This window comes from Phoenix dactylifera, chromosome 2 (genome assembly GCF_051530095.1).
Source record: "Phoenix dactylifera cultivar Ajwa chromosome 2, Ajwa_hap1_PhDact_Kaust_v1.1, whole genome shotgun sequence".
Lineage (NCBI taxonomy): Eukaryota > Viridiplantae > Streptophyta > Magnoliopsida > Arecales > Arecaceae > Phoenix > Phoenix dactylifera.
The window spans coordinates 25,456,086-25,469,031 of NC_143191.1; the positions used below are offsets into that span (position 1 = coordinate 25,456,086).

The following is a 12,946-nucleotide window of genomic DNA, read 5'->3' on the forward strand; positions in this document are numbered from 1 at the left end:
GGATACACTCTCAGCGTAACGAATACCCACATTCACCCTCAGAGAGCGGTCCCCATCACTGGCCTCCTCATCCTCCGTCCATCTAGTACGGAAAAAGTCGAGTAAGACCTGACGGATGGCAGGCTCGCCCTCCACTCGATGTCCAGACCCATCTCGCAGAGAGTGAATCATGCTCCTCCGTCTCCGTATAACCGTAGTCCGATGGAAGAACCTAGTATTACGATCCCCCTCGCTTACCCACTGCACCCGAGATTTCTATTGCCAGAAAGTCTCATGTTGACGTAACAGCGAGTGGTGAGTCGCGAGCAATCCCCGGAGATCAGCCATATCGTCCTTTGGGAGCATACCACCTAGATCTTCCTTTCTTTGCAACTCAGCGATCGAGGACTCTACGCCCTCCCTTGAAAGTGCTAGTTTGTCGTAAACTTTTTGACGCGCTGTTTCACCTCGGACCAAGTGCAAGTCTGAAGATAGCAAAGATAATTCACGGATTACGAATATTATGTATAGTTATATTATTCATGAATTATAATATTAAATTATAGTGTTTGTTGGTGGGTATGCATGGACTATATGTCGGGAAGAATGAAAGAATCATCTGGATACCTTTGATTTTTTGGCAATCATCATCAAATTAAAATCTAAAGCAAAGGAAATTTGGGAATATCTCATGAAGATTCTTTAGCAGTGGTCACCACTACACTTGCCCGTTAGACAGGCTGGACCTAGCTTAGCACTAAGTATGACCAAAATTAACGAGATCCAAGCTTTGACCTTTGGATTGGACCTAGGATTGTTTTTGGACCACGTGACCTGCATGCCTATTAATTTTTAGCCCACCAAAAATGGATCCGATCCTTTTTTTTTCTTTGAATAAAAATTGGTGAAAACAGTAAAGAAGCGATTTTCATTTATAAATTTGGTGATTTTTTTTTTTTTGTGGTTGGGATTGACACACCTTTAGATAGACGACGCCGACGGCTTATAGAGCTAGTGGTTGGCGACATCGGCCTAGGAGAAGAGAGTGGAATTGTCACCGATGAGACGGACGTCGGCGGCTCTAGCGGAAGAAGGCCTTCACAGCCGCGAATCTTGAAGTAGGGTCGATGTAAACACGAGTCTAACCTATTTGGAGGGTAAGCTGAAATTTCAAATCGTAGTTCTATTAAGCTTAAAATCTTGATCCATATTCATTCAAAATGCTTTGGGTTCAGGTGAGCCATCCGGTATTGAAACAATTAATCACCAATGAGCTCATGAGATATTTATGTGAGTATGCGAGGGCTCATGCGAGCGTGTGTTTATTTCCACATCGGGAAGATTTTGGGTACTTAGATAGATCTAAGGAATCCCAAAAAATACTTTTTGATTTGTCTTTTTGGTATAGGTCCTAAGTTGTTACAAATAGTATCAAAGCGAATCCGGCCCATAGTTTATGTGGATTAAGAAATACTGTAGCACAGGCTTATTGAAGTTGATTATAAACCAATCGTAGTGCTTGTGATTAAATTTGAATAGATTAGGATTTTTTATCTGACGAAAACGTCAGAACTTAAACAGAAGAAGAATGTGAGTATGTGAGGATTCATGCAGACGTGAAGACGTGTACTTAATTAATCCTATATCGATTATTCGTCGAAAAGATTTTGGATGACATGACCCAGAAAAAAAAAAAAAAAACTTCCCACAGCTTGTACTAAGCCTCGGTCAAACCTAACACTAATTGGTATTTCCTTTTCTTTATTTTTTCCTTAACTTCTTAATTTCAGGGTCAAACCGGACCTTGCTGGCCGTAACCCACCGACACGGTCCCTGTTCACCAATCCCTAGCAAGACGCGCCCAACACTGGGTGAAATCCTGCGCCAAGACCAACTGCGCGTCAATTATCTCCAGCAAGTGGCATCACATGGCTCCAGAGAAACCCGGGTACAGGAATCCCAGACAAGCGTCCCGGCAAAACTTGGTTTTGCACTGGGCTCTGCTGAATACGTCGTGACGGTCGGCTACGGCACACCCGAGCAAAACCAGACTGCATGTGGACTTCGACACTGGAAGTGACATCAGCTGGATCCAATGCCAGCCATGCCCGGCCTGCTACCCACAACAAGAAAATTACTTCAATGCATCTCAATCTTCTTCCTATGCTTCAATCCCCTGCAGCTCTCCCGAGTGCTCGCTGTCCTTCCAACATGCTTGCTCTAACTCTACCTGTCACGCCCCGAGCCCGAGGCGCGGCAGACGCCGCTCGCCCGCACGGCGGGCCGCGCAGGCGTGCAAGGCATCGGATTACATCAAAGCAAATACAGATGTTCAAGACTTTATTTAAGGATTAATAGCAGATGCTTAAAATTGACAAAATACTTAAAATCATTCAAAAGCAGTCTTACAAAATTTCAAAATAGCATATGCCAACATGATCCAAATGTTCAGACTAATCTAAAATGCTAATAACTGAAGGAATAATCGTCGGAAACTCTAACGCACTCCCCAATCCCGTGCGATCAAGCCTCTGGATCTGAAAAATGAAGAAAACAGAATAATGAGCTACACTAGCCCAGTAAGCAACAAAATACCCCAGAGTGGGGTCAGAGCATATCAGATCAAAATACAGGATAATGTCTGGAATAAATCATAAATAACATCGTTTTGTTGTTTTCAAAACTTATTATCATTTTTCCAAAAACTCTTATACCAGAATCTCAACATAATAGGCTACGGCCACGAAACCCAGTGGCATGGGTTGCACAGAGTGCCAGAAACTACTATTGTTAGTCACCAGTGGAAACGGTGTCCAGAAACCACTATTCTAATCACCGGTGGCGCGGTGTCGAAACCGGTTCCTCACAGATTATAAGTCGACAGGTCCAACGTATAATCCCCATTTGCGGGGCCAGAACAGAACAGAACAGATCATAGCCATGCTGAGAATGCATAAATATAAAAATAGATTTCATAAACTGTACATGCATGTTTCACGGAATTCAGAGCATATAATATAATTTTCAAATAAAATTTAATATGCCAGACCCATTTTACTAAACACGAAACATATTTCAAAATTTAATCCAGTAATAAATTACTTTACCAAATAATTTGGAGAAATGCACTTTGAAGCATTAAGTTACTTACCTCTTCTCGCTTGATTCCTACTTCAGGTAGACGGATCAGGTTCACCTGTTAAAGTTTAATTAATTTTTTGTTAATTTCAGACTAAGCAAAATTCAAAAATAATACTATTGGACATGGTCCAACAGAGCTCAAAGTTGGCCCATAATGGGCATGGCCTGATAAGGCCCATATCGGACTCGGCCCAATGGGCCCGCATAGACTCGGCTAAATAGGGCCCCCATGGTTGGCTTCTAATTGGTCCATTTATGCAATAAAATTTATTGCAGGGACTAATATTTAATTACAGGGTAATGTTCTATAATAAAACTTGAGTGAGAGGACTAAATAACTATTGTTGGGGACCTTTATGTAATAAGTCTTTCCTATAGGGATCAAATACAAATTACTGAGATCCTATTTCTGAAATAGCATACTGCCAAGGGCTTAACAGCAAATAATCTATTTACTGGTCTAATGGGTTTGTGTTTCGGGTCCCGGGTTTCGGGTTTGGGTTCGGATTTCAGTTCAGGTTCAGGTTCAGGTTCGGGTTCGGATTCGGATTCCAGTTCAGGTTCGGGTTCGGGTTCTCGGGTTTGATCTGGGTTTCGGGTTCGGATTTTTTTTTTTTAAACCGGGCCCATGTTGGGCCCACAGTGAACCGGGCCCAGATCGGGCCCACTGTGAACAGGGCCCATGTTTGGCCCTGTTCGGCCCGTAGGGTCGTCTTCCTCCCACAATCCCCCCTACGGCAGGGGAAGACCGAGAGGGAGAGCGGAAGAGGCGGCGGCAGCGGCGGCGGGGTGGCCGGAGGCCACCCCTCAGTCGACGGCCAGCCGGTCGCAGTGGCGGCCGGCAGCCGTTGCGGTGGCTGGGGTCGAGATCAACCGAGAATGCTCTCGGTTGATGGGGCCAAAACAGATGGAGGAAGAGGGCTTACCAGCAGTGGCAGAGGCGGCGGAGGGATCTCGGCCGAGGGAGGCTCGGTCCGGTGTCAGGCGGCGGCGGCGACACTTGAACCCAAGGAGATGGGTCTCAGAACAGGGGGTGGCCGCGAGGGGGATCCGGGCGGCGCTCGGTCGGGAGGGTACACCGGTCGGAGAAGAGGAGGAGGGAAGGAAGAAGAGGAGGAGGAGGAGGAGGAGCTTGGGATGCCCTAGGGGAAGGAGTAGATGGGGCTTTATAGCCCCATCGTAACGGTTCTCCGCCGCGAAAATTGCGGCGATCAAGCGAGATCCACGGCCGATTCACGGCCGTGAATCGGCCGTGGATGGACTAGGAGGGGCGCCGCGGGAATCTCGCGGCGCCCTTGCCTTGTTTGCCCCTCCGGAGGAGCCGGAGAGGATCGCCCACGCGATCCTCTGTTCCGGCTCCTTTCCCAAATGAATCGGGGCTGAAGTCGGCGAGGGCTGCCGACTTCAGCCCCGTGTCTCACATTCTTCCCCCCTAAAAAAAATTTCGTCCTCGAAATTTAACATACCTTAGCTTGCAAAAAGGTCCGGATATTTTTCCTTCATCTCGTCCTCCAGCTCCCACGTGGCCTCTCGTTCTGAGTGATTGCTCCACTGGATCTTAACATAAGGAATCGTGCGCCTTCTCAACACTTGCTCTTTTCTATCAACCACACGTACAGGTTGCTCAGGATATGTCAAATCTTCTCTAAGCTGCAAGGGAGCCACTTCTACCACATGGCTCATATCTGGAATATACTTTCTTAGCATGGAAACATGAAAAACATTGTGAACTCCAGACAGTGAAGGTGGAAGTGCCAATTTGTAAGCCACTGCTCCTACTCTTTCCAGAATCTCAATGGAGCCGACATAGCGTGGACTAAGTTTTCCGCGTATTCCAAATCGCATCACCCCTTTAGTAGGAGACACTTTCAGAAACACATGATCTCCGACCTGAAATTCCAATTCCCTTCTTCTATTATCTGCATAACTTTTCTGTCTGCTCTGAGCTATCCGGAGGCGTTCCCTGATCAACTGGATCTTCTCTGCTGTTTGTTGCACAATCTCGGGGCTTATAATTTTTCTTTCACCAACATCATCCCAATAGATAGGTGATCTACACTTTCTTCCATATAGAGCCTCATAAGGTGCCATTTGAATACTTGCCTGGTAACTATTATTATATGCAAACTCAACCAAAGGCAAGTGACGGTCCCAAGAACCTTTCATATCCATTACACAAGCTCTTAGCATATCTTCCAAGGTTTGAATGGTTCTTTCTGATTGGCCATCAGTCTGAGGGTGGAAAGCTGTGCTGAAGCTCAGAGTGGTCCCCAAGGCTTTATGCAAACTACTCCAAAAGTGAGATACAAACCGCGAGTCCCTATCGGAAACAATGGATACGGGTACTCCATGCAACCTCACTATTTGTTCAATGTAGAACTCTGCAAACGTTTCCAAGGTCATTCCTACTTTGAATGCCAAAAAGTGTGCCGACTTTGTCAATCTGTCCACAATCACCCATATAGCATCATAACCTTTAAGAGTGCGAGGCAACCCGGAGACGAAGTCCATAGTGATGTGTTCCCACTTCCATTCAGGAAGTGGTAGGGGCTGCAACAACCCTGCCGGTCTTTGATGCTCTGCTTTAACTTGCTGACATGTCAAACACCGAGCCACAAATTGTGCAATTTCTCTCTTCATATTATTCAACCAAAATGTGTCTTTCAAATCCTTATACATCTTAGTACGCCCAGGATGCACTGTATATCCAGTATTATGAGCTTCCTTCATAATTTCATTCTTTAAATCGGAGTCATTTGGAATACACATTCTGTTCCTGTATTTCAATGATCCATCCTCATGAAGTCTGAATTCTGATTGAGAACCTGATTCAATATCACTTCTAAGCTTTTGCAACTGAGGGTCATCTGCTTGAGCAATCCTGATCCTCTCTATCAAGGTAGGTTGGACACGTAAGTTTGCCAATTGTGCATCAGAGTCATGCCAACATACCTCAATTTCTGCTCTCCTCAGATCTTCCAGAATTTTCCTCTGAGAGGTGAGTAAGGCAGCAATACTACCAGTGGATTTTCTGCTCAGTGCATCTGCTACCACATTAGCTTTTCCCGGATGGTAATGAATAGACAAATCATAATCCTTCAGTAACTCTAACCATCTTCTCTGTCTCATGTTTAGTTCCTTCTGGGTAAAAAGGTATTTCAAACTTTTGTGATCAGTGTACACCTTACAAGATTCACCATATAAATAATGTCTCCAAATTTTTAATGCAAACACAACAGCAACAAGTTCCAGATCATGAACGGGGTAGTTCTCCTCATATGACTTTAATTGTCGGGAAGCATATGCAATAACCTTATCATTTTGCATCAGTACACAACCCAATCCTTTCTTTGAGGCATCACTGTAGATGGTATAACCTTCGCCACTAGAGGGAAGGGTAAGGATGGGAGCGGACACCAAACGTTGCTTAAGCTCCTGGAAGCTCTGTTCACATTTATCTGACCACTCAAACTTAACTCCTTTACGAGTTAGTCGAGTCAAAGATGCAGCAATAGAGGAAAAGTCCTCAACAAATCGTCTATAATATCCTGCTAGGCCCAAGAAGCTGCGAATCTCAGTAACACTATTGGGTCTGCTCCAGTTGACCACTGCCTCGATCTTCTTTGGATCCACATAGATACCCTCTTTAGATATTACATGCCCTAGGAACATCACACTGTCTAGCCAGAATTCACTTGTCTTCAACTTACCATACAACTGCTCTTGTCTTAGGGTTTTCAGTACTAACCTCAAATGTTGCTCGTGCTCGGCCTGGCTCCCAGAATAGATCAAGATATCATCAATAAAGACTACTACAAATTTGTCCAAAAAGGGTCTGAACACCCTGTTCATCAGATCCATAAAAGCTGCAAGGGCATTTGTCAGTCCAAAAGGCATGACCAAAAATTCATAGTGCCCATAACGAGTACGAAAAGCAGTTTTAGGCACATCTTTAGCCCTTATCTTTAATTGATGGTACGCAGAACGAAGATCAATTTTAGAGAATATCTGAGCACCCTTTAACTGATCAAATAAGTCTTCAATTCTTGGTAGAGGATACTTGTTTTTTATTGTTGCTTTATTTATCTCTCGATAATCAATACATAATCTCATACTACCATCCTTCTTCTTTAAAAATAAGACTGGAGCTCCCCAAGGTGAAACACTAGGTCTGATGAAACCCTTATCAAGAAGATCCTGCAACTGCTCCTTTAATTCTTTCATTTCAGCTGGAGCCATTCTATAGGGGGTCTTAGAGATTGGTGTGGTACCAGGAATTAAATCAATTGCAAATTCAATTTCTCTATCTGGTGGCAAGCCAGGAAGGTCTTCCGGAAAGACATCAGGGTATTCATTCACTACTCGAATATCTTCCAATCTTTGATCTGATTGTCTGGTATCAACCACTGTGGCAATATACGCCATACTCCCCTTTCTAAGCAGCCACTTAATTTGCATAGTGGAGACAACTCGAGGGGAGGTATAAGCACCACTCCCTACGAAGCTGAATTCGGTATCTCCGGGGATCTGAAAGTTTACCCGTTTCTCATGGCAATTAATGGTGGCAAATTGTGATGCTAACCAGTCCATACCGAGGATTATGTCAAAGTCATGCATATCTATAACTATCAAATCAGCAGGCAAGTCTCTACCTACTATCTGAACTGGACAAGTCTTGCAGACCTGATTACCAATCATCCCACTCCCTGCAGGAGTGCTAACATGCAGATCATACTCTAATTGCACACAAGGCAGGTCATGTTTTTGCACAAATGTAGATGACACAAAGGAATGCGTAGCACCAGAATCAAATAGTGTATGAGCGTAAACAGAAGCAACTGACAATGTACCTGACACCACCGTGTTGGATGCCTGAGCATCCTGCTGAGTCAGTGCATAAATACGACCCTGTTTGCGCAGTCTCCCCCCTTTCTGCTGCTTAGGAGAAGAAGGCTGAGCTGACTGAGCTGGAGCAAAAGAAGCTTGCACTTGCTGGTTTCTTGAAGTTTGAGGCCTTTGAACTGATTGAAGGTCCTGTTGAGGACACTCAGCTACCTTATGACCCTGCTGGCCGCATCTGAAACAAGCACCAGATAATCGTCTACAGTGTTCAGTCTTATGCATACCACCACATGCATCACACTTATGCTTCTCTTGCTGAATAGTCTTTCCATCAGATCCTTGCTTCCCTGATTGCCAAGATTGGTTATGTGATTTTGCAGTCTTGCTAGAATTCTGTCCACTACGAGCATCATAATCTCTGCTTCTCTTCTTTTGTTTCTTATCTTTGGCATCATAGGTTTCTTTCCAGACAATTTCCAGATTCTTAGCCCTGTCTACCAGATCATCATAGTTTGTCGAGTGTATTGCGGCCAAACTCCGACGTAAGTGAGGCTTCAATCCTTCTTCAAATCTCCTCATCCGGGACTCTGCATCCATGACGAGGGTGGGAGCAAACCGAGATAGCCTGTCAAACTCTGCCTCATACTCATCTATAGTCATAGTTCCTTGATTCAGATTGAGAAATTCCCTCTCTAGCTCCCTCAGGCGACTGGATGGAAAATACTTGGAGTAGAATGCTGTGCGGAATCTCTGCCAGGTAAGCGCCTCCTGCTCGGGTGCCAATGTGCGCTCCACAGACATCCACCAATGATGAGCTCGGTCCTGAAGCATATAGGTGGCAAATCTGACCTTCTCTTCATCGGTGCACTCCATTGCCCTGAAGGCTTTCTCCATTTCATTTATCCAGGTTTCGGCCTCTTGAGGACTAGTGGTGCCTTTAAAAGCCGAAGGTGCCATTCTCTTGAATTCTGCTATACTCCTTCTTTGCTCAGGAGGAGCAACATCCTGCTGGACTGGTTGCTGAGGTTGTTGCCTCTGTTGGCGTACTAACCCGACGACCTCCTCGATCAGTTCGAGCACCCGAGTTTGATTTCCGGCGGCAGCTTCTGGAGTTGATTGACCCTGGGGCCCTGAGTTATACGGTACCTCGCCCGCTTGGTTAGTGGGGGCTCTTCCCCGAGAGCGCCCAACCATCCGATTCAAGCTACGGACACGGCGAGGCGGCATTCTGATTCAGTGAAAATATAGAAATGTTATAAATTTATCAAAACAGAATAATACATAATAGTTAACAAAACAAATGAACATTATCCCCTTAGCAGGTTCCTACCCATCTCTCAACCTTTCTGACGGATCCTAGGAATCCTAAAACTTAGGCTCAAAAATGACTGTTTCAAACACAATTCCTATGAATCTGAAACCTGGCTCTGATGCCACCAAATCTGTCACGCCCCGAGCCCGAGGCGCGGCAGACGCCGCTCGCCCGCACGGCGGGTCGCGCAGGCGTGCAAGGCATCGGATTACATCAAAGCAAATATAGATGTTCAAGACTTTATTTAAGGATTAATAGCAGATGCTTAAAATTGACAAAATACTTAAAATCATTCAAAAGCAGTCTTACAAAATTTCAAAATAGCATATGCCAACATGATCCAAATATTCAGACTAATCTAAAATGCTAATAACTGAAGGAATAATCGCCGGAAACTCTAACGCACTCCCCAATTCCGTGCGATCAAGCCTCTGGATCTGAAAAATGAAGAAAACAGAATAATGAGCTACACTAGCCCAGTAAGCAACAAAATACCCCAGAGTGGGGTCAGAGCATATCAGATCAAAATATAGGATAATATCTGAAATAAATCATAAATAACATCATTTTGTTGTTTTCAAAACTTATTATCATTTTTTCAAAAACTCTTATACCAGAATCTCAACATAATAGGCTACGGCCACGTAACCCAATAGCATGGGTTGCACAGAGTGCCAGAAACCACTATTGTTAGTCACCGGTGAAAACGGTGTCCAGAAACCACTATTCTAATTACCGGTGGCGCGGTGTCGAAACCGGTTCAACGTATAATCCCCATTGGCGGGGCCAGAACAGAACAGAACAGATCATAGCTATGCTGAGAATGCATAAATATAAAAATAGATTTCATAAACTGTACAGGCATGTTTCACGGAATTCAGAGCATATAATATAATTTTCAAATAAAATTTAATATGCCAGACCCATTTTACTAAACACAAAATATATTTCAAAATTTAATCCAGTAATAAATTACTTTACCAAATAATTTGGAGAAATGCACTTTGAAGCAGTAAGTTACTTACCTCTTCTCGCTTGATTCCTACTTTAGATAGACGGATCAGGTTCACCTGTTAAAGTTTAATTAATTTTTTGTTAATTTCAAACTAAGCAAAATTCAAAAATAATACTATTGGACATGGTCCAACAGAGCCCAAAGTTGGCCCATAATGGGCATGGCCTGATAGGGCCCATATCGGACTCGGCCCAATGGGCCCGCATAGACTCGGCTAAATAGGGCCCCCATGGTTGGCTTCTAACTGGTTCATTTATGCAATAAAATTTATTGCAGGGACTAATATTTAATTACAGGGTAATGTTCTATAATAAAACTTGAGTGAGAGGACTAAATAACTATTGTTGGGGACCTTTATGTAATAAGTCTTTCCTATAGGGATCAAATACAAATTACTGAGATCCTATTTCTGAAATAGCATACTGCCAAGGGCTTAACTGCAAATAATCTATTTACTGGTCTAATGGGTTTGGGTTTCGGGTTCCGGGTTTCGGGTTCGGGTTCGGATTTTAGTTCAAGTTCAGGTTCAGGTTCGGGTTTAGGTTCGGGTTCGGATTCGGATTCCAGTTCAGGTTCGGGTTCGGGTTCTCGGGTTTGATCTGGGTTTCGGGTTCGAATTTTTTTTTTTTTTTAAACCGGGCCCATGTTGGGCCCACAGTGAACCGGGCCCAGATCGGGCCCACTGTGAACAGGGCCCATGTTTGGCCCTGTTCGGCCCGTAGGGTCGTCTTCCTCCCCCAATCCCCCCCACGGCAGGGGAAGACCGAGAGGGAGAGTGGAAGAGGAAGGGGCGGCGGCAGCGGCGGCGGGGTGGCCGGAGGCCACCCCTCAGTCGACGGCCAGCCGGCCGCAGTGGCGGCTGGGGTCGAGATCAACCGAGAATGCTCTCGGTTGATGGGGCCAAAACAGATGGAGGAAGAGGGCTTACCGGCGGTGGCAGAGGCGGCGGAGGGATCTCGGCCGAGGGAGGCTCGGTCCGGTGTCAGGCAGCGGCGGCGACGCTTGAACTCAAGGAGATGGGTCTCAGAACAGGGGGTGGCCGCGAGGGGGATTCGGGCGGCGCTCGGTCGGGAGGGTACACCGGTCGGAGAAGAGGAGGAGGGAAGGAAGAAGAGGAGGAGGAGGAGGAGGAGCTCGGGATGCCCTAGGGGAAGGAGTAGATGGGGCTTTATAGCCCCATCGTAACGGTTCTCCGCCGCGAAAATCGCGACGGTCAAGCGAGATCCACGGCCAATTCACGGCCGTGAATCGGCCGTGGATGGACTAGGAGGGGCGCCGCGGGAATCTCACGGCGCCCTTTCCTTGTTTGCCCCTCCGGAGGAGCCGGAGAGGATCGCCCACGCGATCCTCTGTTCCGGCTCCTTCCCCAAATGAATCGGGGCTGAAGTCGGCGAGGGCTGCCGACTTCAGCCCCGTGTCTCACACTACCTGCATCTATGGCGTCACCTATGGTGATGGTTCCTCAACTGTAGGATACTTGAGCCGTGAAACGCTGACACTATCTCCTTCCGACAAGGTCTCAGGCTTCATTTTTGGGTGCGGCCAATCCAACAAGCACTTCATTGGAAAGTTGGCTGGGTTGATGGGGCTCGGTCGAGGCAATCTCTCTTTAGTGTCCCAAACATCTCAGAAATTTGGCAATGTATTCTCCTACTGTCTCCCACCTACAGAAAGCTCTGCAGGCTACCTGACATTTGGCGAGCCCGCGCCTTCTGCCGCCATTTCATACACACCGATGCATACCGCTCCCACCTTCTACGTCGTTAATTTGACAGCAATAAGCGTCGGGGCCAGCAGCTGGCGATCCAGCCTTCGGTCTTCTCGTCCGCTATGTTTATCCTAGACTCGGGAACCGTGATCACCAGGCTACCTCCCTCGGCCTATCAAGTCCTGAGGTCTGCTTTCCAGAGCTCCATGATGAATTACACAATGAGAAAGTCGTCTGGAATACTTGACACTTGCTATGATGAGAATGTGGATATCAAGCCGGCACCGGTTGCACTGCACTTCGAAGGGAATGTCACATTGAACCTCGATGATTCAGGCATCCTCTTTGATAACTGCCTAGCTTTCGCTGGAAATAAGAAGGACAGCGATGGAGGCATCATTGGTAACGTGCAGCAACGCACATTCGAGGTGGTTTATGATCTGGCAGCAGAGAAAATCGGGTTCCAGCCCAATGCTTGCAAATGATAAGAACTATTCCCCTGCTATAAGTCTAGTAAGTATCCATCGAATAATGTGGAGGGGTATTAAAGTGGAAGTAATCCCGTGTTAAGCTAAGCATTAGTAGAACTCCTAGAATATTTTTCGAGTATCGGTGTGTCATGAGTCTTGGCTGCTAAGAAATAGTGAATAATTATGTACGAGTGAAGCCTATAGAATCTGTGAGATGTTCCTTGATAATGAAGGCTTTTCAAGGGGACTGGCAATGCATGCCTTGGTTTCACATGCCTCATTGGATGTCTTTGCTATGCTTAAGCCCAAGAAAAACATTCCTTTAAATAATGTCGCGTCCTCACCAGTACATGGAAAACCAGCGACTATTGCACCTTCCTTTAGCTTCATGAATGTACGGAAGTGAGGATACTCTAAGATGGCATCAAATTGTTCTGATTACTCTTTTTCTTTTAATGAGTCATAAGGTAAACTCATCA

At 45.7% G+C, this 12,946-nt stretch overlaps 1 pseudogene; it reads left to right on the plus strand.

The window, feature by feature from the left end:
* Positions 1-201: 201 nt before the first annotated feature.
* LOC120105354 (aspartyl protease family protein At5g10770 pseudogene) lies at positions 202-12,584 on the plus strand (annotated as a pseudogene).
* The last annotated feature ends 362 nt before the right edge of the window (positions 12,585-12,946 follow it).